The sequence below is a fragment of the Marmota marmota genome, unplaced genomic scaffold, assembly GCF_001458135.2.
Source record: "Marmota marmota marmota unplaced genomic scaffold, marMar, whole genome shotgun sequence".
NCBI lineage: Eukaryota > Metazoa > Chordata > Mammalia > Rodentia > Sciuridae > Marmota > Marmota marmota.
The window spans coordinates 4,373,999-4,382,414 of record NW_025999864.1 but is presented as its reverse complement, the minus strand read 5'-3'; positions in this window follow the sequence as shown (position 1 = coordinate 4,382,414).

Here is an 8,416-nt window from a genome sequence, read left to right as displayed (position 1 = left end):
CTGGACTTGAGTCTAGGACCTGAGTCAAGATTTTTCTGTGCTTTGGATTTTTGTCAATAAAATGGAGACAATCAGGACCTACCTCTTAATGTGGTGTCAGGGATCAAATGGGGTAAGGTTCTCTGGCCCAGACCTACACTGATAAAGGCAGTTTTTTTATGGTTATTGTTATTTCATTTATTAATATTAATTCAATAAGAGAGGCCTACATGCCAATAAAAAAAATCAGAAACAAGAAGGGATATTATTATGTACTCACTTCCACATCAATCAAGCCAGGCAACTGTGAAGGTATTTCTCTTTAGAAATATTTCATTGAAGTTGCCTTTTGATTTACTCTCAAAATTGTTTATTCCAGATAATTATTTAGCAAAAATTGTTGGAAGTCTGAAGGATGCACATAATGGAGGGTCAGGTTATCTTGGTGATTGGGTGTGCAGTATGCAAGGTCACTCTGGCTGCCTTTATGGCTGAATGCAACAAAAGTGAGCTCTAGAGGGAAAAGATCTTGGATTCAGACTTTTCCCAAATCTAAAAATGACACAAATATTAAATAATTATAGAAAGGTTCTGTGCCGCATCAAGACCTGAGCATTGTGGGAGATTCCACTTCCTCCCGCAGGTATATCTGACCTTACAATTTACATCAATAGTTCCCAGAGTGTCACTTGCACACAGCTCTTCCCCCACCAACAGCATGAACATCACCTGGCAACCTAAGAAAAGCTTATGATTGGCCTCAGGCCAGAACTACTGAATCAAAAAGCCTGGAAACTGATTTCCAGCAATTTGTGGTTTAACAAGCCCTCCCAGTTATTCTGAAGAAACTTGAGGACCACCTATTTCCACAATACCTCTTCATACATTGACTGACCCAAACCAATCAAATATATTTCCATGATCATTATGTATCTGGGCAGTGTGGGCACTATGGTAAGCATTTTATTGCATCAAATGTTTCCACACCTGTGAGGTAGAGGAACTAGGTCCTCAGCTTCAGCCACAGAGTTATCCCTGTACCACTGAGTCTAGCTCTTCCCATCTCTGGGGCTTCTTTACCCATTCATGCCTATTTGCCCTTCAGGGCTCAACTTAAGATCCCTTCTCTGAAGAAGTCTTCCCTGACACAGACTAAGTTGGCTTCCATTGATACAATTTATCATAACAGAATTTATTACAATAGAATGAGTTACTTGTGTCTGTTTAATATTTATGTCCCCTTTTAAGTTGTAAGGTGCATGAGTCAGGGACTCTGTCTTGCTCTCCAGGGTATTCCAAATACCTAACACAGTGCTGATCACCTATAAAGTGCTAAAAAAAATTTCTTGACAGAATGCACGTTGAACGAATGAATCGCATCTCTACATATGAAGAAATGGGGGTTCAAAGAAGTTAAATAACTTTCCCAAGATCACACCTAGAAAACAGAAAGAGCCAGAACCCCAAATTCTAGGCATTTAACTTCTATACTCACTGCCTTAACAGATTTTGACAAAGTAAGTTCCACGAGGCAAAGTACTTACATAAAGTCATAAACTAATAAATAATAGAAACAGGATTCAAATTCATGTCTTGTAACATTTATTTTATTTTGTGCTACATTATGCTGTTTTAACCTTCCCTCCCAGAGCTTACAACTTAGCCGGTGATCTAAGGCATACATAAATGAAGTAAATTCATAGTAAAAGAAATTAAGTAGGAAGAATCTATGTAGCTTGGTATCTCACTTGGTACGTAATAGATGCTCAGTAAATGTGTGTTGAATGAAAAATGGTCATAGCTCCCACCTTCAGAGTATTTACAATGTGTCTGACTACTAAGCATATACATCCATATCTAGTGTTTCTAAAAGCAGGACCCATGAAGCCTAGGGAGGTTGTCAAAATGAGGATGTCTGGGACCTTGATTGAAATCAATGGGCATGAGTCTTGGAAATATGCATTTTCACCTACCTCTCCAAGTAATTCTTGTTACCACTAATGTTTTGAGAAACAATCCATGACTTAAAGAACCATCAAAGGCAGGCATTGGTTGTCCCTTATGCACAAGAGAAAATGTTGCTCAAGGTGTAATGAATGCTGCAGTAGGTCACACCACTCATGAGCTTCCAAGACAGGAAGGATTTGAGGCTAATTCTGACTCCAGTGGCTCTTTTCCCTGCCACTGTGGAAGGAAGGAAGGCAGAAAAAGAGTATGGGCAGAATGGAAAATAGGAAAGGAGGAGGGAAGGAAGACCAGATGGTTGATATAGAAAATAGCTTTCATTTAGAAAAAAGAGCTCTTCAGCCTGAGGTTGTCAGAGAATTCCTTCTGGAATATGTAGGAATTGAATGGAGATTTATAGAGTCCCTTTCTTCTCTGTTTACTGAATAATGTGACTCATTAAAAAGTGTCAGCCCTTGGAAATCAGATGAATTATTTCACACAGAGTGCCAAGTAATTATGAAAACCCAGGGCTAGCTACACACTTCCCAAGAAGGGCACAAGTCCACTTGCTCCACACTGGCCTTAAGTACTGACTTTTAGGTAACCCATCAGTTCTCCACTGATTCTGTCTTCCAACTCCTGGCTGCAACTAATTACATACGTGAATTCATTCTTTCCGTCTCTCAACAAGTGTTATGGCAAGCCTACTGTGTGCCAGTACAAATCATTTGCATCTTTTAAGCTTCAGAGTCCTAGCTGTAATTTGGCTTTAAAGCCTCCACCAGAATAATCTACTAGAAAACACTATTTCCATTAAATTCCGTTGGCATAGCAACCACCAAGCAACACCTTGGAAAGTGCCTTAAATCTCATAGCAGTCTGTTAGCCAGAGTAAATGTACAGGGAGTAGGCCATCTATAGAGGCTAAATTTAGACATCTTACAGCAAGGTGAGCTCCCTCCCACCTAGAAGAGCAGTGTCATTTGCTCTCCTTGGTGGGGTCAAATAAGAGCCAGATGAGAAAGGAATGGGCTAGTTTTGCATTTAGCTGACTTGTTTGGCCCAGTGCTTGGACTAAGAATGTAGACACCCAAGGACTAAGACCCATTTCACTCCTAATTAACTTTGAGTTTTGATGTAGACTGGGCAGCATCTCTGAACTTCATTGTCCTCATTTGTAAAAGGCAGGAGCGAGAATGAACTGAGGAATTTCCAGCACTACAATCCTACTTTCTATTTAGAGCATTTATAATTTCCTTGATAGCATGGATAGGGTGACTATAGGAAAGAACATAGCAGGCAGCCCTGGTGATGGTGGAGTGGCACTTTAGCAAAGAGCACCATTCACATCTTCCTGTACTGATGCTGACATGCATTGAGCCCTTACCATGTACCAAGAATAGCTCTAAGTGGTTTTTCACACGATATGACACTTAACCTTCCTAACAAGGTGCAGGAGAAAGGTATTAGCCTTATTTCTTAAATAAGTAAATGGAGTCAGAGAGAGGTAAATGACTCACTTTTTTTTTTTTTAAGAAATACTAAATTATATAGCCGTGATTTGAACCCAAGCAACTTAAGAACCTACATGCATGAGCATTACTTCATCCTATGTCTGGTGCCTAGATCCTTACCTAGCAAATTGAGGGCCCTTGAAAAGTACTTGTTGGACATATAATCAACGACGGTTAGAAACTTCTCCGGGTCTATTCCTCACAAGCCTTCAAGGCCTTTTGCTTTCTTGGTAATTTACAATGTGAAGAGAAATCTTTGAGACATCTTCCCTAAGCAAAATGGTTGTTGGAGAGCTAGAAAGCATGTTGCTATGGAATAAAATATACAGAAAAAGATACAGCTAAAACATGGGGATTGTTAAATAATGAGCTTGGATTATGTAATTATGTGAAGAATGAATTATGAAACTGATGCTCTGTCAAAACAGAGTCTGTTTTCTAGGACCTAAAATACATAGGTAATTTTATTCTGCTATTTTAGATGAAAATTACATTTGTTTTTAGAAGCAGAGAGGAAAAAGCACTTTGCTATAGGCAAGAGAACTGAACTTGAAAATAAAATACATATAGACTTGTCTCCTGTATGTAAAGCAAACAGTAAAACCTGGTTAAACCCCATAACCCAACATCATAAGATGAATCCTTTTTAAATATTACTCCAGTGCAGACATCTGAAAGTTTAATTGGAGCCCTTTTTACCCTTTGTTGGCTATAGAAATTGTTCTTCTGACTTGGAAGACAGAAGAAACTCTTCTCCCACCCAGATCAGTACAGGGCTGGTTTCCTAGGTTATGCTAAAAGATGTATTTTGCTAAGCAGCTCATGGTTACAATTATAAAGTGAGTTAAAAAGATAGCTTCTTTAGAGCATTATTATTACAAGGTGAAAATAAGAAAAAAACTACTTTTCTTTTTGGCGGTGGAGATTGAACCCAGGGGCACTTAACCACCGAGCCACATCCCCAGCCGCCACCCCGCTTTTTGCAGCATGTGCTCTTTTTTTTTTTAAATTTGTTATACATGACAGTACAATGCATTTTGACACATTGTAGAACACATGAAGCACAACTTCTCCTTCCTCTGGCTGAACATGGTGCAGAGTCACACAGATAGTGTACTCATACATGTATATAGGGTAATGTCCATCCCATTCCACCATCCTTCCCATCTCTACCCTATCTCCCCTCCCCTCATTCCCCTCTAAACACTCCAAAGTTCCTTCATTCTCCCCCCACCCCCTATTATGGATTAGCATCTGCTTATCAAAGAAATGATTTGGTCTTTGGTTTTTTGGGTTCGGCTTACTTCACTTGGCATGATATTCTCCAGCTCCATCCATTTACCTGCAAATGCCATAATTTAGTTCTTTTAAAAAATATTTTTTAGTTGTAGTTGGACACAGTATCTTTATTTATTTATTTTTATGCGGTGCTGAGGATCGAACCCAGGGCCTCACACATGCTAGGCGAGCACTCTACCACTGAGCCACAATCCCAACCCAATTTAGTTCTTCTTTAAGGCTAGGTAATATTCCATTGTATATCTGTACCATGTTTTCTTTATCCATTCATCTGTGGAAGGACACCTAGGTTGGTTCCATACTTCAGCTATTGTGAGTTGAGCTGCTATAAACATTGATGTGGCTGCATCACTGTAGAATGCTGATTTTGAGTCTTCTGGGTATAAACCAAGGAGTGGGATAGCTGGGTCAAATGGTGGTTCCATTCCAAATTTTCTGAGGAATCTCTATACTGCTTCCCATGACAATGGCACCAATTTGCAGTCCCACCAGCAATGTATGAATGCACCTTTCCCCCCACATCCTTACCAACCCTTATTGTTGCTTGTATTCTTGATAGTTGCCATTCTGACTGGAGATAAAAATCTCAGTGTAGTTAAATTTGCATTTCTCTAATAGCTAAGATGATGAAAAATTTTTTATATGTTTGTTGATCAATTGTATTTCTTCTTCTGTGGAGTGTCTGTTCAGTTCCTTAGCCCATTTATTGATTGAGTTATTTGGGTTTTTGTGTTGTTGAATTTTTTAAATTCTTTATATATCCTGGAGGTTAGTGCTCTATCTGAGGTGTGTGTGGTAAAGATCTTCTCCCATTCTGTAGACTCTCTCTTCACATTATTGATGTTTCCTTGGATGAGAAGAAATGTTTTAGTTTGACTCCATCCCATTTTCCCATTTATTGATTCTTTTTTTAAGAGAGAGAGAGAGAGAGAGAATTTTTTAATATTTATTTTTTAGTTTTGGGTGGACACAACATCTTTATTTTATTTTTATGTAGTGCTGAGGATCAAACCCAGTGCCCCAGGCGATCATTTATTGATTAACTCAACCAATAAATGGGCTAAGGCACTGAACAGACACTCCACAGAAGAAGAAATACAATCGATCAACAAACATATAAAAAAATTTCATCATCTTAGCAATTAGAGAAACGCATGCCAGGCGAGCGTGCTACCGCTTGAGCCACATCCCCAGTCCCTATTTATTGATTCTTGATTTTACTTCTTGCACTTTAGGAGTCTTGTTAAGGAAGTCAGTTTCTAAGCCTACATGGTAAAGATTTGATCCCACTTTTTCTTCTGTTAGGTGCAGGGTCTCTATTCTAGTGCCTAAGTCTTTGATCCACTTTGAGTTTATTTTTGTGCAGGGTGAGAGATACGAGTTTAATTTCATTTTGCTACATATGGATTTCCAGTTTTCTCAGTACCATTTATTGAATAGGCTATCTTTTCTCTAATATATGTTTTTGCCACTTTTGTCTGGAATGAGATGACCATATTTATGTGGGTTTGTCTCTGTTTTCTATTCTGTACCATTGGTCTACACGTCTGTTTTGGTGCCAATAGCATGCCATTTTTGTTACTATTGCTCTGTAGTATACTTTAATGTCTGGTATTGTGATGCCTCCTACTTTACTTTTCTTGCTAAGGATTGCTTTGGCTATTCTTCCCCTGACCATTTTTATATTTTATTTAGAGACAGGGTCTCACTGAGTTAATTAGAGCCTTGCTAAATTGCTGAGGCTGGCTTTGAACTTGCACACCTCCTGCCTCTGCCTCCTGAGCCACTAGGATTACAAGTGTGTGCCACTGCACCTGGCCCCATTAGATCATTTTTAACTTTTTATTGAAAGCTAATATATGTATAAGTTTCATATCATAGTTGTAAATTCTAACATATTTTCACAACTGGACACACTCATGTAACCAGCATGCAGACCAAGAAATAGTAATTACCTTCTTTGCAGAACATTTCTTCCTGGTCCCATCAAGTACTTATCCCTGCCTCCCAGAACAGTCCCACCATTCCATCTCCACACCATGGATTAGGCTTGGCTTTGTGTGTCTCCTTTAAACAGAAGCATGTTGTAGACATTCTTTTGTGTCTAACTTTCATTCAACATTGCTTGTGAGATTCACCCATATGATGTACATAGTAGTATAGTATTTCATTATGTGAATACACTCTATGCATTCAACAGTGATGGGCATTTAGGTAGTTTCCAGCTTGGAGTTATTGGGGAAAGCTGGTGCAAACATTTTAGTGAGACACTGAGCATACAAGTAGACCATGGCCAGCATATATAAAATCTGAACTCTGACTTATAACATCTGTAATGATCAGCCCAGGAAGCTAGGTCACAACCTCTATAGCAGGTAGCCCCCAAAATAGCCAGAACTCAATCACAAATGTCAGTTTCCCTATTTGGGGGCCCAACTTTAAATTTAGGACCAATCAAAGAAAGCCAAATATTCTTTTCTAACCAATCATTGAACCTACCTCCAGCTTCCCTGAACCACAAAATTCCAAGTAGGGCATACCTACAGCTTTTATTTTTTTCCATTATGAAGATTTTCTTCTTCTTATCTATCTTTGAGTCTCTGCCAAATTCAAATGATAGTAGCTCAGACCCTTGCTGGAGACAGCTTAGAATAAATAGCTTTTGCTTTGCTCCTATTGTGTGATCTTCTCTTATTTCAACACAGATGTCTTTAGGTGAGCATATATGTACACATTTCTATGGTGCTCCAGGAGTAAAACTGCTGGTTTGTAGAGTGTGCATACTTAGTTTGGGTGAATACTGCCAAATAGTACTAAAAAACATAAAATATACAAGCCTACCATCCATGTACAAGAATTCCATTCTGACTGGGATGAGATGAAATTTTAAAGTCATTTTTATTTGCATTTCTCTAATTACTAAAGATGTTGAACACTTTTTCATATATTTGTTAATTGCATGTATATCTTCTTCTGAGAAGTATATGTTTAGCTCCTTAGCCCATTTATTGATTGGGTTGTTTGGCTTTCTGGTATTAAATTTTTTGAATTCTCTATATATCCTAGAAGTTAGTGCTCTATCTGATGTGCATGAGGTAAAAATTTGCTCCCATATTGTAGGCTCTCTCTTCACCTCAATTATTGTTTCTTTTACAGAGAAAAAGCTTTTTAGTTTGAGTCCATACCATTTATTGATTCTTGATTTTACTTCTTGCACTTTAGGAATCTTGTTAAGGAAGTTGGGGCCTAATCCAACATGATGAAGATTTGAGCCTACTTTTGGCAGTTATCAAGAATACAGCAATAATAAGTGTTGGAGACGTTGTCGGGGGAAGGGTACACTCATACATTGCAGGTGGGACTGCAAATTGGTACAACCACTTTGGAAAACAGTGTGGAGATTCCTCAGAAAACTTGGAATGGAACTACCATTTGACCCAGCTATCTCACTCCTAGGTTTGTACCCAAAGGACTTAAATCAGTATATTATAGTGACATAGTCACACCAATGTTTATAGCAGCTGAATTCACAAATAGCTAAACTGTGGAAGCAACCTTGATGCCCATGGATAGATGAATGGATAAAGAAACTGTAGTATATATAAACAGCATTAAAAGAGAATAAAATTATGGTATTTGCAGGTAAATGAATGGAGTTGGAGAACATTATGCTAAGC